Source organism: Eubalaena glacialis, chromosome 17, assembly GCF_028564815.1.
Source record: "Eubalaena glacialis isolate mEubGla1 chromosome 17, mEubGla1.1.hap2.+ XY, whole genome shotgun sequence".
Taxonomy (NCBI): domain Eukaryota; kingdom Metazoa; phylum Chordata; class Mammalia; order Artiodactyla; family Balaenidae; genus Eubalaena; species Eubalaena glacialis.
The window spans coordinates 12,799,151-12,817,582 of NC_083732.1; the positions used below are offsets into that span (position 1 = coordinate 12,799,151).

The 18,432-nt window shown below is 43.7% G+C and overlaps 1 long non-coding RNA gene across 1 annotated transcript; it reads right to left on the reverse strand.

Annotated features, from left to right (window-relative positions):
* Nucleotides 1-376: 376 nt before the first annotated feature.
* Nucleotides 377-17,977, reverse strand: LOC133076828 (uncharacterized). The gene is made up of 3 exons (XR_009697628.1): nucleotides 17,913-17,977; nucleotides 5,693-5,763; nucleotides 377-464 (listed from the first exon to the last, which is right to left on the reverse strand). It is a non-coding gene; the product is annotated as an uncharacterized LOC133076828 (long non-coding RNA).
* Nucleotides 17,978-18,432: the final 455 nt, after the last annotated feature.

Genomic DNA, 18,432 nt, shown 5'->3' on the forward strand with positions numbered 1-18,432 from the left:
GGAAAAAAATCACTGGAGCCAAGTTGAGATAGGCTCTTTTCTCGTGTGTGTGTTTGCGTGTGTGTGCGTGTGCATGTGTGTGTATCCTCCAAAAGAGGAAATGTGAAGTAGGACTCATCCAGGAAAAAGGAATTTGAGGGCTTCCTTCTTTTTAATATAAATTTATTTATTTATTTATTATTTATTTTTGGCTGTGTTGGGTCTTCGTCGCTGCACGCGGGCTTTCTCTAGTTGTGGTGAGCGGGGGATACTCTTCATTGCGGTGCTCAGGATACCTTCGTTGCGGTGCTCAGGCTTCTCACTGCGGTGGCGGCTTGTCTTCTTGCGGACGGGCTCTACGTGCACAGGCTTCAATAGTTGTGGCTCATGGGCTCTAGAGCGCAGGCTCAGCAGTTGTGGTGCACCAGCTTAGTTGCTCCGTGGCAGGTGGTATCCTCCCGGACCAGGGCTGGAACCCATGCCCCCTGCATTGACAGGCAGATTCTTAACCGCTGCACCACCAGGGAAGTCCCTAAGGGCTTTCTTGAGATTAACAAAGTAGTTTTAGCAAGAGTAATATTAGCTGGTTGGAAGAAGTTAAACCCAGAGTACAATCATGAAGCAGGCAGGTCATCAATGATTCTCAAATAAATCAGCAAAGACAAAAATCCATGTGACTAACAGAGAGGTCAACAGGCAGCCAGTGCCCCAGGACTTATAGATAAATGAGAAAACCCGTAAGCAGGCTAACTATTTATCTCTCAAACCTATACACTTTTGAAAGTGAAAACGAACACAAAAATAAATTAAAATTATATAAACTTTGAAATATGTATTTTTAATGGGCAAATTGAATTTATTGTATTGATGAACTTATAAAATAGTTATATTCCAAAGTTATTTTCAAAAGTAAAATTCTTTCTTTAAAAGTAGCCAAGATCAGGAAACTTGCACAACCCTCTGAGATAGCCTCATCCACCAGAGGGCAGACAGCAGAAGCAAGAAGAACTACAATTCTGCAGCCTGTGGAACAAAAACCACATTCACAGAAAGATAGACAAGATGAAAAGGCAGAAGGCTATGTATCAGATGAAGGAACGAGATAAAACCCCAGAAAAACAACTAAATGAAGTGTAGATAGGCAACCTTCCAGAAAAAGAATTCAGAGTAATAATAGTGATGATGATCCAGGACCTCGGAAAAAGAATGGAGGCAAAGATCGAGAAGATGCAAGAAATGTTTAACAAAAACCTAGAAGAATTAAAGAACAAACAAAGAGAGATGAACAATTCAATAACTGAAATGAAAAATACACTAGAAGGAATCAATAGCAGAATAACTGAGGCAGAAGAATGGATAAGTGACCTGGAAGACAGAACGGTGGAATTCACTGCTGCAGAAGAGAATAAAGAAAAAAGAATGAAAAGAAATGAAGATAGCCTAAGAGACCTCTGGGACAACATTAAATGCAACAACATTTGCATTATAGGGGTCCCAGAAGGAGAAGAGAGAGAGAAAGGACCCGAGAAAATATTCGAAGAGCTTATAGTCGAAAACTTCCCTAACAGGGGAAAGGAAATAGCCACCCGAGTCCAGAAAGCACAGAGAGTCCCATACAGGATAAACCCAAGGAGAAACACACCGAGACACACAGTATTCAAACTGGCAAAAATTAAAGACAAAGAAAAATTATTGAAAGCAGGAAGGGAAAAACGACAAATAATATATAGATTTTTAAAATTAAATCTTGTACAACATCTGAGCCCTCAATGTTTAATTTTTCAATTTCTCCTTTGCCTTTTTAGGGATAATTTTCAATATATCCCTATTTGCAACTTGGTTTTTGATGGCTTCAGTTTGTTAAAAGCTTCCAACATTAAAGTTTTTTGGCCCTTCCTTCATTGACTACTTCGATTAAACATTTAAAATTGATTTTAATCTAAAAGCAATCAGAAGACTTATTTATTAAAAAAAAAAAGTTTCTTCTGCTACCAATGAAGCCACATTAATTGCTTCTCTTTTTAGTACATATATAAGAAAACTTGGAATTGAAAATGAGTGAAATTAATCTAGAAGAAATGGTATTTGATCTAAATAAAAAGTCACGCTTCACTGAGCAATATGTAAATACATCTTCTGCAGCTGAGCAAAACTTTTTTTTTAAATTAATTAATTTATTTATTAATTTATTTATTTTGGCTGTGTTGGGTCGTTTCTGTGCGAGGGCTTTCTCTAGTTGCGGCGAACGGGGGCCACTCTTCATCATGGTGCGCGGGCCTCTCACTATCGCGGCCTCTCTTGTTGCGGAGCACAGGCTCCAGACGCTCAGGCTCAGTAGTTGTGGCTCACGGGCTCAGTTGCTCTGCGGCATGTGGGATCTTCCCAGACCAGGGCTCGAACCCGTGTCCCCTGCATTGGCAGGCAGATTCTCAACCACTGCGCCACCAGGGAAGCCCCTGAGCAAAACTTTTAAGTAGATGCTGAGGCAGCCTCAACAGATGTGTGTCTTCTGCTTTTTCTGTAGTCAGTGATATCATTATGGTTCCCCCACTGTGGACAATAAATGTTGACAAATGCTTTGTTCACGTTATAGTTTCATTATCGACTATCATTGAGACACAGACATCTGAGCATCTAATTTTTCATTAAGTACGAACTTTTCATTTTTTTAGCTGATTGTTGGCAGAAAGATTTATTGCAAAATAAAAAGGCATTCTAAATGGGCTAGTTTCCCATTACTGCTATAACAAATTACCACAAACTTAGTGACTTAAAATAATACGAATGTATTGTCTTACAGTTCTGGAGGTCAGAAGTCCAAAATCAGTCTCACTGGGCTAAAGTCAAAATGTCAGTTAAGCTGGTTCCTTCTGGAGGCTCAGAGGGGAGAATCCATTTCCTTGCCTTTTTCAATTTCTTGAGTCCACTTGTATTCCTTAGCTCATGACCCCGTCCTCACATCACTCCAAACTCTTGGTTTGGTGATAACATCTACTACTGACTCTGAGCTCCTGTGTCCCTCATATAAGGACCCTTGAGTACATCAGGCCCACCTAGATCATCCAGAATAATCTCTCCATTTCAAGACCCATAACTGACCTACATTTTCAAAATGCCTTTTGACATGTGAGATGTAATATATTCACAGGTTCCAGGGATTGGGACAGGAATATCTTCAGGGGGAGGAGGACATTTTCCAGCCTACCACACTAAGCAATATAAACACTAGATGCAGATTTACACAATACGGTAAACGACACAACCAGTGTAGCAGCAGCTTTCAGATACTCCCTCTAAGCTCTGAGGTAGAACTTCTTAGCCTCTTTCCTGAACATATCTCAGGTACACCTATATTAGCCTGTATTTTCTCATATTTCACATTGGCCCCATTGACTGCAGACCGGCACTTTGAGGATAGAGCGTCGCACAGACCAAAGGATGGGTCACAGCACAACTGGCTGGTTTACCAAGTCAGCAGCAGCAACCAGCACCTGGTCCAGCAGCATCAACTGCCAGCACCTGGGAAGAAAGGGCGTTCGTTATCCCTAGCTGCCCCTGTCCAGAGCACTTCATTTCATCAGCAAACATGCTGCATACTGTCTTTGAAAAGGAGTTAGGCTACATCTGGAAAGCTACTAGAAAAGAGGCCTGATGCTTAGCTGTGTTTCAGACTTAACCATGTGTTGAAGGGAGAACTCTGGCTGCTGCACTGTGTCTCACATACTATTGGTCAAGGAGTAAAAGCTACCAAACCCACCCCTGCTTATCTCTGTACTAGTAGAAACAGTACCTCCCTTAAAAAAGAACATCTGGGGACTTCCCTGGTGGCACAGTGGTTAAGAATCCGCCTGCCAATGCAGGGGACACAGGTTCGAGCCCTGGTCCGGGAAGATCCCACATGCCACAGAGCAGTTAAGCCTGTGCGCCACAACTACTGAGCCCGCGTGCCACAACTACTGAAGCCTGCGCGCCTAGAGCCCGTGCTCCACAACAAGAGAAGCCACCGCAATGAGAAGCCCACACACCGCAACGAAGAGTAGCCCCCGCTTGCCGCAACTAGAGAAAGTCCACGCACAGCAATGAAGACCCAACACAGCCAAAAATAAAAAAATTAATTTATTAAAAAAAAAAAAAAAAAGGAACATCTGGGACAAAGGCTAATCCAGACAGGATGCCAGAATAAGAGGCAAAATCAGGGACTGTCTCAAGCAAGCCTAGACCTATAGTTTTACTCTAATAAGTATGATTCCTTTAAATTAGAAAAATTCCTTTAAATTAGGAGAAAGCAAAAAAGCCAAGACTTAGCTAAGGAAAGACTAATAATATAATTGAGTTTAATGTCAATGGAATTTAACCTATATTTAGTTACTCTAAATTATGTAGCACTTTCTTTATAAGCAGAAATTAATAATAGCTTATTTTTACAAAGGAGATAAATATTTTAGAGGAGATTTCTATTTTAGAGGAAAATGCTAAGAGACTGGATGGTAGGGAGATCCATCTATGGTCTCCCGGTTATTCATGAACCAATCAAACTTAAGCAGGGTAGCACCTACTGGCAACTATCCAAACTGCAATAACTATACCTGGCAGTTCAAAATCTAGCAAGTGACAACAAAATCTAGTAGCTCCCGGGCTTTCCTGGTGGCGCAGTGGTTGAGAATCTGCCTGCTAATGCAGGGGACACGGGTTCGAGCCCTGGTCTGGGAAGATCCCACATGTCGCGGAGCAACTAGGTCCGTGAGCCACAATTACTGAGCCTGCATGTCTGAAGCCTGTGCTCCGCAACAAGAGAGGCCGCGACAGTGAGAGGCCCACGCACCGTGATGAGGAGCGGCCCCCGCTTGCCACAACTAGAGAAAGCCCTCGCACAGAAACGAAGACCCAACACAGCCATAAATAAATAAATAAATAAATAAATAAATAAATTTTAAAAATCTAGTAACTTCCCTTAGGTCAAAAGCTACCTTCACTGTGTGTGTTTATATTCCGTACTGGCTCCCGCACGGAATCCGCATGATTGCATTCCCTTTCTTCAGATTTGCTTCCTAGGCTTCTGGCCACAGAGCACCCCTGGGTTCCCTTATCCCCTTGACTTTCTCTTTCCTCACTCCTTGGCTGGTTTCTCTTCCTGCTCCCACGCCCTAACTGTAGGTGTCCCCCTAAAACCAAGGTCTCAGCCCTTTGCTCCTCCTCTTCACAAGCACCCTCTTGGAGCTTCACTTACCATCTGTCTCACTAACGTCTCCTTTCTTGATTCTCACACAGACTCCAGGTCCCATGCTCACGTTTCAGCTCAAGCCTGCCTCCAGATCTCACTATTTCCTTTCTGTGAATTCTAATAGCATTTATAACCCATACCACACACTCTGTATGTACACGTGCATGCATGTATATGTATGTGTATATGTATCTCCTGTGTTCTTCTAGACATGTTTCCTGTGTGTACCTTTGCTCCCTTCCCAACCAGAGAGAAAGGTTTTCAGGCATGAAGGTGAGGTCTTTCATTCATTCATTCAACAAACATTTATTGAGAACCTACTGTGTGCAAATACTTAGATACATAAGTAGATAAATCGAAGATCCCTGGCTTACAGAGCTTATACTTTAGCGGGGTGGGGTGAGGTGAGGGCAAGGAGAGACAATGAACAATAAGCTAATAAACAAGTAAATTGTGTTTAGTACATTACCGAGTGGCAAGTACTCAACTCACGTGGCTTGTAGCTATTGTATTGGACAGCGCAGGTCTAAGGTCTTCATTCCTTGGATGTCATTTAATTTAACCTGGAAAAATGTCAGAAACAAATCAAGCTGCCATATTAGCATTCATTTTTCTCAGATGCAAAGCAGCCCCCTGCATCCATGTTTATCCTACCGCAATGCAGGTGGTGGGAGCAGGCTGGGGGTGTTGGTTTGTTTGCTTTTTCTGTTACACAAAAAGCAAACAACAGCACGACCACATTAACAAATTCAGGTGCACAGACAGCTCCACGTTTTTGTCCCCGGGGCTCACACACCCCCCGGGCTCAGAGTCATCAGATGATCCCCTTTCTCAGTTTTAAAAAATGCAACAAAACAAACTGTCTGGCAGGCTCTGAAGGCCAATTACAGAGGAGAGTTTCCAAAAACATTTGAGAGATGATGTCACCGGAATGAATGGACTGCTTGCCAAGGTCTTGAAGAGAACAACCCTTAGATTATACAGCTTTCACAGTACTGTCTAATCAGAGACAGAAGCAGGCTGTTTTGATACAGCTTTGGGGGGCAGCGATTTTGCCAGAACTGCCTCAGAACCACCCTGTCAAACACCTCTCTCGGGTATCACCAAACCCCATTTGCACCCTTGACCTTGCTCCATCCCTGCCTCCACCATTTATGGGGGATTTTTGCCTACTCTATTGTTTTCTGTTCTGTATTAGTCTTATATTTTATTTCCTTTTAATGAAAATTATATATAACATGCAATATTTGTATTTAAAAAGATAGGAGATCATATTTACACGTGCGTGTGCTCGGAGAGAATATCTCTGGAAGGATATTTTTTAAACTGACAAACATCACTGCCTCCGGGGTGGGATGCAGAGGACTGAGAATCAGAAATGGGGACAACTCCCTCCCCACAAACTCTGTATTTTTTTTAAAAATAGTTTTTATTGGAGCATAGTTGCTTTACAATGTTGTGTTAGTTTCTGCTATACAGCAAAGTGAATCAGTTATACGTATACATATATCCCCTCTTTTTTAGATTTCCTTCCCATTTAGATCACCACAGAGCATTGAGTAGAGTTCCCTGTGCTATACAGTAGGTTCTCATTAGTCATCTATTTTATACATTGTACATTTTTTACCATATGCATCTTTTACTTATTTTCTAAAGTCTTTTTTTTTTAATTTATTTTTGAGCAGTTTCAGGTTTACAGAAGAAATGGGCAGGAAGTACAGGATGTACCCCCTCAGCTACCACACCCCATCACTAACGTCGTGCACTGGTGTGGGGTTCCCGTCTTACAATTGATGAGCCAATACTGATAAGTGATTATGAAAGCCCCCAGTGCACATTAGGGTTCACTTGATGTTGAACATTCTGTGGGTTTTGACAAATGTATATGACGTGTGTTTGCCCTTATCGTATCACACAGAACAGTTTCACTGCCCTCAACATCCCCTCTGCCCACCCATTCCTCCCTCCTTCCCTCTAAGCCCCAGCAAAGACTGATCATTCTACCATTGCCATAGTCGTGCGTTTGATTTTTCTTTTGCCGTGTGTATCTTTTACTCATTTTTCAAAAACCACTTTTAAGGCAGCAAAAATATTTTTGAAAAGTCTATTCAAACTGAGTCTCACAGGAGGGCCCCCTCCGAACTGTCATCATAAGGGAATTTAACAATATTGAACAAACCTCTATAAAATGTGTATTGAGAAAATTATTAAAAACATAAATGAACATTTTCCGGACAGCCTAAGGAAAAAGGACTACACTGTGTCCCAAATAACTTCCTTTCCCTCCACCCCCTCTAGTGTCTAAATAATTAAGTTGACATAATCAAGAAACTTACACAAAGCAGAGGTATTTGCCAATCTATTATTAATCGAAAGTAATAATTATGGGTGTTGCAACTCAGAGAGCAAAATTAGAGGACACGAGACAGAGAACTCCCAGATTCTCAGACAAGAAACGACACTCACTCAGGATGACAATGCCCTTCCTGAGGGCACATCACTGCTGTGTCGTTACTAGCGATTTTCCACCAGCTACCGCCCACCCTGATGACCTGACACACCCCTGGTGCCCAGCTTATTCCCAGTTCCTACATCAGAGGAGTTCCGGAGGATTAGCACAGAGGTGACGTTCTGGGACTGGATGGGCGGGGATGGGTAAAGCTCTTTGTCTTACTTCATTTGGTAATAAAACAACTAAAAACTAAGAGATTTTTTAAGGCTTTTTTTAGGCTTCAATTTTAAGGCTGTATCAAATGTACTTGTATCAAAACAATGGCGTCAAAATGCCATGTGCCCTCCCCGACTTAAGGGGATGCTAGTACACCTGTTGCTCCAAGGACAGGAAATGGAAGCAGACACAGGTGGAAGGACCATTCGGCCCCCAAAGTGCACGTTGTAACTTACACAAACCGATTTCCCTGGATTAAATGCCCTCCACCCAAACAGAGTTGATTCATTCATTTTGCATTCCCTGTAGAGACTCTCAGAATTTCTGAATTTTCTAAATCAATGCCAAATAGTAATATCAGAATGATCTTCTTGCTTGCTTCTAATCACAGGCTGTGATTTAAAACCCAGTGCTGCAATTCTACCATCTCCATCGCCTTCCTTCCAAAACACATGTCAGTTTACCACTTTCAGGCTTAAAAGGTTTGTATACAGAAACCAACAAGGGGTGTGACAAATGCCAAACATGGGTCTGAGGTCTCCTGAAGGAAGAACCCTGCCCACAGCAGGTAGACTAGTTCTCCATAGCACCTTTTGTTAGTTTGACTGAGTTAAGAAAAGCAGCTGAGTCATCCTAAACTCTTAATCCTTATAAGAATCACCTGATGAGTTTGTTTCTCACTAAAGTTACATCTCCTTTCTTGATACTCACCCAAACTCTAGGACTCCTCAGCTAGAGATTATCCTAGGTTAGGATGGGGCATTAAAGGGGATTCTGATGCTAATGGTCCAATTGGCTCTCAATCCTCAGTGAGTGAATGAGTTTCATTCATTTTTATTTTACCTTCACTTCACTGTGGCCCACATTCTTCTGGAGAAGAAACAGAATCCCAAAGGACACCCTTATTTAAATATTCAGATATATCATTGACTATTTGCTCGTAATTTATATCCAAACTGTTTCTAGAATTGCTTAAGCACTTCAGTGCCTGAGCAGGATTTTGATGAGAAAGAAGCGTTGGGGAAAACTAGGTGCTGGGACCTCAGGTTCGGCAAATATTTGTGAGCGGCTACTGTAGGCTCAGCACCTGTTTTCACGAATGCGTGCTCTCAGGTAGTGCCCCCAGCAACCTCATTTTCTAAATGAGGAAGTGAAGGCTCAGAGAGGTTTGATAATTTGTCCAAGATCACACAGATACTAGGTGTGTTTGTGTTGCATCAATCCTAGAGTGGTCAATTACCCACAGGTGCAATCTATCTAAAGAAGGAAACAAGCAAGCGTGAAATCACTTGTCTTTAAATTAATGGCAAAAGAAAAAAACCTCTTGAAAATATTTTGAAATGATGGCTCCATGAGCATGACCAACAATAACCCCTCTGGAAAGGGGAAATAATCTGGCTACTTGTGGTTCGAAAATGCTGCCCCACCCTCAAAGTCATACCTACCAAGTCAGTGAGCTCCCTACATACCGTGCCCTCCTCTTGAGTCATATAAATGAACCAGGGGCAGGAAAGAGGGGGAATTCCATTCGACACTGAGGTCTTGTTTCAGGAATGAGTGACTCAGATGCCGCTGACAGACTTCCTACCCAACCAACAGCCTTATTAAGGAGGCACTAGCTTCCAGCACATACTTTATGGGACTTAGGCTTCCAGAGCCCCAATTTTTAGCATATGGCTAAATATGGGTCCCAGGTCTGCAGACAAAATCTTCAGAAAGCTCTGGGGCAAGTGCTTTAGCTTCCCTGAACCACAGCATTCCCGTGAACACAATAAGGTTAATAATACCTACCATGCGGAGAAGCTGTGAAGAAGAAATAAGACAGGAGGTAATGAAGTTGGCATGAAGCAGGTCCTGGATTGATGGGAATTCCTTCTGGACGGCCAGGAGAAAGGAAGAGGGATTATCGTGAATAGCGGTGGTTAAAGTGCTTTCCCGTGGACTCCATTTCTTCAACGAGCATGAGTTGGGTGCCCACGGTGGGGCTGGAGACAAAAGGAGAAGGTAGGTGGGCCAGAGTAGGGCTCCATCGATAACGCAATGGGATGAATGAAGAAACAGAGGAGCAGCAAAGAGGCAGGGCCCCCGGAAGACTGACTTGTTCTTTCTGGAGTTTCAGGAGGACCCCAGGGGAAGGTGGGATTGGGCGATTGGACAGGGCGGGGAAAGGGAGGTTGCCAGGTGGAGAGAAGGCATTTTAGGCAAAGCAAACAGGAAAAGCAAACACACGGAGCCTAAGCATGTGCTCAGGGATTGGAAAACAGTCTGTCTGGAGGGAGTGGAGAGTATGGTGGCAAAGGCTGAAAGATAAAGCGGAGAAAGGGCACAGGGCGGGCACCTAAGGGCCTAGGAGGCCCTGCTCAGCAGGGGTCTTGACTCTGGTTGGCAGTGGGCAGGCATTTGAAGCCCAGGAAGACAAGGGCTCTGAAGAGATCTCTGTTACAGTAAGCTCGCACTAGCAGCTCTGCATATGACATGATGAATAGTGCCAAAATGTTGAAAAGTGACCAAAAAGAAACAAGGAGGGAGAAATAAGCAAAAAAGGCTAAGAGCCTGGATACTCCATGGGCTCTCTAATTAGCATTTGAATAACTACACAGGATTGTAGTGAGAAGTTGCCAGAGGTTCATAACACTAAAACCCAGTGTATGGTGACTGCCATATGTTATGTGGTGTGTCCTTCCTAGTGGCGCATTCCAAAGTATAACTGGGAGCCTACGGTATCCAAAAGGGCATATGGTCCAGTCAGTTCAAAATGGTCCCTCTGCCTAAGCAATGAGGTCAGCTCCTGACAGAGGTCAGTTTCCGTAGAACACCTTGATTTGTTTTCTTGGACTCAGCTTTCTCTGAGGGGCACAACTGTGCCCTGGAATACAGTTTTGTAGTTTTGCTTTGCCCATTCATTCACTCACTTATTCATAGAACAAACATTTGTGAAGACTTACTGTGTGCTGCTAGTATGAGGGTTATAAAAGAAAATGTGAAGATAACAGGAAGAGATGGCTTCTACCTTCAAAGCAATTGCTCCTAACGTATACATAGCTATAACAAAATGAAGTCTGCTAAATGGGCCTTAAGAACAGCGACAAAAAATTTACCATAGCCAAGACATTGAAGCAACCTAAATGTCCATTGAGAGAGGAATGGATAGAGAAGATGTGGTATATATATACAATGGAATATTACTCAGCCATAAAAAAGAATGAAATAATGCCATTTGCAGCAACATGGATGGACCTAGAGATTATCATACTAAATGAAGTAAATCAGACAGAGAAACCCAAATGTCATATGGTAGCATTTATAGGTGGAATCTAAAAAAAAAATGATACAAATGAACTTATTTACAAAACAGAAACAGACTCACAGACATCAAAAACAAACTTACGGTTATCAAAGGGAAAATATGGGAGGGGGAGGGATAAATTAGGAGTTTGGGATTAACAAATACACACTACTATATATAAAATAGGTAATCAAGGGCTTCCCTGGTGGCACAGTGGTTGAGAATCTGCCTGCCAATGCAGGGGACTCGGGTTCAAGCCCTGGTCTGGGAAAATCCCACATGCCGCGGAGCAACTAGGCCCGTGAGCCACAACTACTGAGCCTGCACGTCTGGAGCTCGTGCTCCACAACAAGAGAGGCCGCGATAGTGAGAGGCCCGCACACCGCGATGAAAAGTGGCCCCCACTTGCCGCAACTAGAGAGAGCCCTCGCACAGAAATGAAAACCCAACACAGCCAAAAATAAATAAATAAATAAATAAAAATAAAGGAATTCCTTTAAAAAAAAAAAAGGTAATCAACAAGGACCTACTGTATATCACAGGGAACTCTACTCAATCTTCTCTAATAACCTATATGGGAAAAGAATCTGAAAAAGAATGGATATATGTATAACTGAATCACTTTGCTGTACACCTGAAAGTAACACAACATTGTAAGTCAACTAATATAAAATTAAATTAAAAAAAAAAAGAACAGCACCATTATGGGGGCTCAAAGTGAGAAAGGTGATTTGAGAAACTTAGTTACTGCACATAATTTGAAAATGATGTATTTCTCAAGGTGTGGTCCACAGAACCAGAGCACAGGCATCACCTGGGAGCTTGTTAGAAATGTGAAATGATAGACTCTACCCAGACCTACCAAGTCCGAGTCTGCATTTTAGTGAGATCCTCCAGAGGTGTGTATGCTCATCCAAGTGTGGAAGGCACTGGCTTAGAACCTCCAAGGTCCCAAAGTTTGTTTTAAATATGATGATTGTCTTTTTCAAGTAAATGATAAGCAGAAAGTGATCAAAACTAAACTTCTCATATTGTGAGATTATCCTAACCACAACATAATCTTCAAAATTAGTACTTCTTTTCCTTAAGTGCATCTTGTATTTCCAATTCTTCCTTTATTCAATATGAGAAGGATGCAGGTGTGGGGGGCTCAAAGAAAAGAGAAGGGGAAAAAAATAGGTGCCCTCTGGGAGGCAGACAGGGCTGGCAAGCTACCAGCAGATTCTGTTCTGGAAAATAAAGCCTCCGTGCTTTGAGGTGGTCTGAGGCCATTTGCTCTTAGATCTTTGTTTCACCTGGCCTGGCAGCTGTCCTGCACTGCTACATCAGCACCAATGCATGGGCTTTTTTGCCACTTTTATTTCATATGTGGATCTAGAAACATTTGTTGAGCACCTACTAAAGGCACAGCATGGGCTAAATGCTCTAAGGTCCACATAGGCATAGTCAAAGGTGTGTAGAAATAATTATAAGAATAGATAGAAAGCAAGTTGTACCAAAAGAGAGATACAAACCAAAGGCTATGAATGCTCAGATAAGGGAGGGAAAATTCCTGGCTCAGGAAATCCAGGAAGGCTTCATGAAGGAGGCAGCAAAACCAGCTGGGCCTTGAATGATGATGAGGATTTCAAGAGGTAGATCTGGGATTAGAGTTTTTGAGAAAGAGTATCTAGTCCAGAAAAAGTAAGGAGGTGGGAAGATGAAGGATTTCTCTGAGGAGGAGTGTGAGAGAGAAAGATGGAAAGAAGATTTGGGGGTAGTTATAGATGGCCCCAAATGCCCAAATGTGGGCAGCAGGAAGCCACCAAGGATTTTTGAGTAGAGCAATGACAGCACCGTATCTGTGCTTTGGAGTTCTTATACACCAGGCACTCTTTTCTGGGGAAGGAGGGAGGCAGAATTTATGAGACTCTCCTATTGCTTCCTAGATTCCCAGTTGAAGACATAGTTATTATACTCTTCTTTCGTGTCCTTCCTCTCCCCACACCAGTACCACCCTCGCCTTCCTGCCAACCATGCAGTTAACAGATGCTCAGCATCTCAAAGTTAACTGGGGCTGGATGAGACTCCAGCCCCCACGGAGGCCTGCCCTGAGGCTTGGGAAGTGGTACCAGCCCTGTGTCCAGCAAGACAGCCATGGAGCACGGGTGTGCTCTGATGGCAAGTATGAAAGCAACCTATTTATCAAAGTCAAGGGCTGTGATGACTGTCATTGGGCATGTTTATCATCAGAAAGGAGGGCTGATCAGATAAGAAGCCCCATTTGACAGTAATCTCCTTTCACCTATGCTTGTTTCTGGGTACGTGCTGTTCTAAGAAGAAACCTTCAGTCCTTTTTCCTGTGAACCTGGTTCCCCTGAGCCAGCTGTTTCTTCTTTCTCCTAATAGCATCACAAAACTTGGGGACTGGATGGAACTGGCGAGTCCATCTTGCCAATTCCCTTCTTTAATGGGGAGGCTGAATGACTTGTCCAGTTGCAGTTGGCCGGGCCAGAGAAGAGCCTTTTAAAAATATATAAATTATAAAAGCTAGAGGGGGCCCTCACATCCTCCCACCCTTGGAAGCGAGGGCTTCTCTGTCAACCATGTCCACAAGGCTGTTTTGTGTCCAGGAAGGGCCAGCTCCAGCCTCACTCTGGGCCGCAGGCCAGCGGGAGGGTCCTCCCACCAGGTGCCAGGGCGGCAGTACCTCTGACAGCAGAAGCAGGAGCCCCACCCTCGGGACCCAACTTGGACATCCCAACCCCTGGACTGACTCCCATCCAATGTTCTGAGACCCTGCTTTCACTCTGAAAAACAGAAATGTAATGGAATTTTAAACTGTCCAGACGAAAATTTTAAGCTAAGAAAACGGAACTTATTCTGCCTGGCCTAGACCAAAGTACAAAGAGGTTGGTGTGAAATCACTTCCTTGGTGAGAACTAAGTGAGACATCCTTGGTTGCTTCCCAGAGGGGGTGAGAAGGAGTTGTTCTCCCTAGGCATTCTTGTAGAGAATCACTGTACGTGCGGGGGACAGTCACTCCTGACGAAGTGCTCAGAGAGGGAAAGAAAGACACCTTCTCCAACATGTGGCCACGAGTCTCACTACATCAAAACATTCCCTTGGGCCCTAACCATCTTCTGCTTTGATTTAAACTTATAAAGGAGAAAAGCAATGGTCAGTTAAATAAGGCATGAAATACAGGAAGGTCTTGGCAGATTTTCCTTTTGTCCTGGGCTTTCTCTAATCACCTGTGCTAAAACGTAAGGTGCAGGAGCCAGAGTCCCATTTCTGAAACAGCATGGGTCAACCTGAGGGCAGAGCTTTGCTTTGGTCTTGACTTATAGAAACAAGGCAAGATTCACAGCCTCAAAACAATCTCACGTCAGAAAACACTGAAGCCAGAAAAAAAAATATAAAACAAAACAAAACAAACAAAAAAAGAAAAAGAGGAGAAAACACTGAGGCCAGAAAGACTGAGTTTCCTAAAGAGTAAGATAAAGGCAGATGAGAGAATTCTGTCACCCAACCAGCCAGGCTCATGAGGGAGGACAGGGCTGGACAGTAAGAAAGGTAAGCTGCCCTCAGTGTCCACTGGAGGCTGGTGCCAGAACCCTCCACGAATACCAAAATCAGCTGATGCTCAAGACCCTTATATAAAATGGCATAAATTTACATATATTCTCTACACACATCCTCTTGTATACTTTAAATCATCTCTAGATTACTTACAATACCTAATACAATGTAAATGCTATGTAAACAGTTGTAAATACACTGTAAATGCTGTGTAAATAGTTGGAAATACAATGTAAACACCATATGACTAGTTGCTGGAGTGAGGCAAATTCAAGTTTTGCTTTCTGGAACTTTCTGGAATTTTTTTTCTTAATATTTTCAATCCATAGTTGGTTGAATCTACAGATGCGGAACCTGCAGATACAGAGGGCCAACTGTAGTCTTCCTGATATTTATGTTAGCAGTGTCCAATTTAATATAATGCATTCCATATATATAATTTTAATTTTTCTAGAAGCCACACATAAAAAAGCAAAAATAAACAGAAAATTAATTTTCATATTTTTATTTAGCCCAATGTATCCAAAATATTATCATTTTATCATGTAGTCAACATAAAAATTATTAATGAAATCTTTCACATTCTCTTTTGTGCTAAGTCTTTGAAATCTGGCATGTATTTTATACTTAGAGCACATACCACATGATCCAGCAATCCCACTCCAGAAAAGATGAAATCTCTAATTCAAAAAGCTACATGTACCCCAATGTTTATAGCAGCACTATTTATAATAGCCAAGACATGGAAGCAACCTAAATGTCCATCAACAGATGAATGAGGAACATGTGGTACATATATACAATGGAATAGTACTCAGCCATTAAAAAGAATGAAATAATGCCATTTGCAGCAACATGGATGCAACTAGAGATTATCATACTACGTGAGATAAATATCATATATCACTTACAAGTGGAATCTAAAAAAATGATAGAAATGAACTTATTTATGAAAGAGAAATAGACTCACAGACATAGAAAACAAATTTATGGTTACCAATGGGGAAAAGGGGGGCAGGGATAAATTAGAAGTTTGGGATTAACAGATATAAACTGCTATATATATTAAAATATATATATAGATATAGATAAAAGAGATAAACATCAAGGACTTACTATTAGCACAGGGAACTATTTTCAGTATCTTATAATAACCTATAATGGAAAAGAATCTGAAAAAGAATATGTACATATGACAAATACATATAACTGAATAATATAAGAATATATAATATATATAACTGAATCGCTTTGCTGTACACCTGAAACTAACACAACATTGTAAATCAACTATACTTCAATAACAAAATAAAAATAAAAAATAAAAAATAAAGAGTGCATCTCAATTCAAACCAGCCACATTTCAAGTAATGAACAGACACATGCAGTTAATGGCTATTGTACTGCACCTCTCAGAGTCAGGGAATTAAAAATAAAGGGAAAAAGGGGCTTCCCTGGTGGCTCAGTGGTTAAGAATCCGCCTGCCAACGCAGAAGGCATGGGTTCGAGCCCTAGTCTGGGAAGATCCCACATGCCGCGGAGCAACTAAGCCCGCGAGCCACAACTACCGAGCCCACGTGCCACAACTACTGAAGCCCACGCGCCTAGAGCCCGTGCTCCGCAACAAGAGAAGCCACCACAGTGAGAAGCCTGCGCACAGCAATGAAGAGTAGCCCCCGCTCGCTGCAACTAGAGAAAACCCGAGTGCAGCAACAAAGACCCAATGCAGCCAAAAATAAATAAAATAAATTTAAAAAAAATAAAAAATAAAGGGAAAAAATAACCTAAGGACACCAGTATTCATCTTGCCTGCCTATTGCAGTAGGGGAAGAGGCCATCACAAGTATTGATGGAAATATCACTGTCATCTTCATGGTCTTCAGAGAGCTTGTTCCACCTTCACCCTGACCCTGTGAACTGGGGATTATTCGCTCCTGATTAACGATAAGGAAACAGGGTCAGTAGTCTGAGGGTTGGTCCAAGGTCACACCATGAACAAGTGGATGTGGGATGTGGGATGTGGGATTCAAACCCAGGACTCCTGACTCCTCGTGCTGGCCATACAGTGCTCTGGAAGAGCCTGCTTCCAGGCGACAATTCCTGAAATTCCAAGGGACTCTCGTGGCTTTGTTCTGTCCTGTCCCACACAGAATTCACTCTCTTTTTAGATGACCCATGACACACCTGCTGGGCCCTCACCTGCTCTGCCTGTCCTCTCTCACGCTCACCCCAGGCCTCTCCCAGCCCCTCGGGTCCCCGTAGTGCATTTGCGCTGGGAGCGAAGCTCTCCGCTTAAGTGATGGGACGTGCTAACGTGCTAGACTCGGGGACACCACTGCCAGCACAACAGGGCCTCCAGAGGGAACACCGAGACCTGCAGAGGGCAAGGCAGCGGGGCAGATATTCAGAAGAGAGAGAGGGGTTTTCACACAGCCTCCCTCATGGCTACTGGTCCAAGACTGATGTTCTAGAACTCAACGCTCCATTCAGATAGAAACAACAGGGCCTTCACCACTTCATCTAAACGATGCCCAAGCCGCAGGCCTGGATAAGTCACGTTTATTATAGTTAGAAAGGGTCACCCCAGATGGTGGAGACCCTGGGGCATATGGCAACAGATAGAGGAAGGCTCTGCTTTCCTCTGCATCTCCCACCACCCTCCCCTCATCTCACCCCCCCCCCCACACACACACATACACACACACTCTGCAAATCAACACTTGGTCAAGGAGCTGCCACATCTCCTACCTGCCAGGTTTTGCTCTGCCCATGAACACTGGGCTAAGATGTAAATTGGGGGATTCTCTCTGGGGGGTCCCTCCTCACCACCATCCTTTCTCTCTGCACGTGCAGGCCCCCTGGACCCGGCACAGATCCACCCCTCGTTGACATCCTTTGCATTCAGAGTCCTCCTAACAAGGGCCAGCCGTGCTCACCGGAGTGCAAAGATCGCTCCGCGCTCCGCTCCCTGAAATGCCAGATGGATAGCCCCCCACCCCTCGTTTGTGGGTCCACATCTGACAGAGCAAAAGGCTTTTATCTCAGAAGGAAAGAGACCGGTTCTGAGCGGCAACCCCGCCCCCAAGCACACACGGAGTCAAAAAGACATTTGTCCAAAGGGCCTGTCACAGGGAAAACTTTTGTTTTTTTGTTTTTTGTTTTTAAGCATTTTCTCTTCCCGCCAAAATATCTCGTACCCGAGGCAGCAGCAGCAGCAGCAGGTCCGTGGAAAGCCTGCCATCTGACCTGCTCATACGTCCCTCTTCGCGTCCCATCTGGTGTCTGGCGCACACAAAGGCCCCCGGCCGCCCCGCCCCACCCCACCCTTTCTGCAGCCCAGGGTGCTCTGGGGCGGCCGCACCCCGCCAGCGGCCACCGGTCGTCCCGTCACTCAGGCCCTCCCCACGCGAGGTGCTGCTCCCCGCGCGCCCCACAGCCCGAGGACCGACAGGTGACGTCAGCGGGTGTCCGAGCCCTGGGACCCATCAGGCGCTGGCACGAAGGATTAACACGCGCGCCTCTGACTCAGCAGTTCCCAACTCCCGGGAACGAACGCGGCCTGGACTGCAATTTACGAGGGCGCAAAGACCCAGCTGCCACGGAGCCGCAGCACTACCTTTCTGCACAACGGCAAAAATCTGGAAACAACTCTGACAGTTAAGAATGGGTTGGGTTTCATCGATCGTGGAAACAGCGATTACAGATGATGCTGGAGAC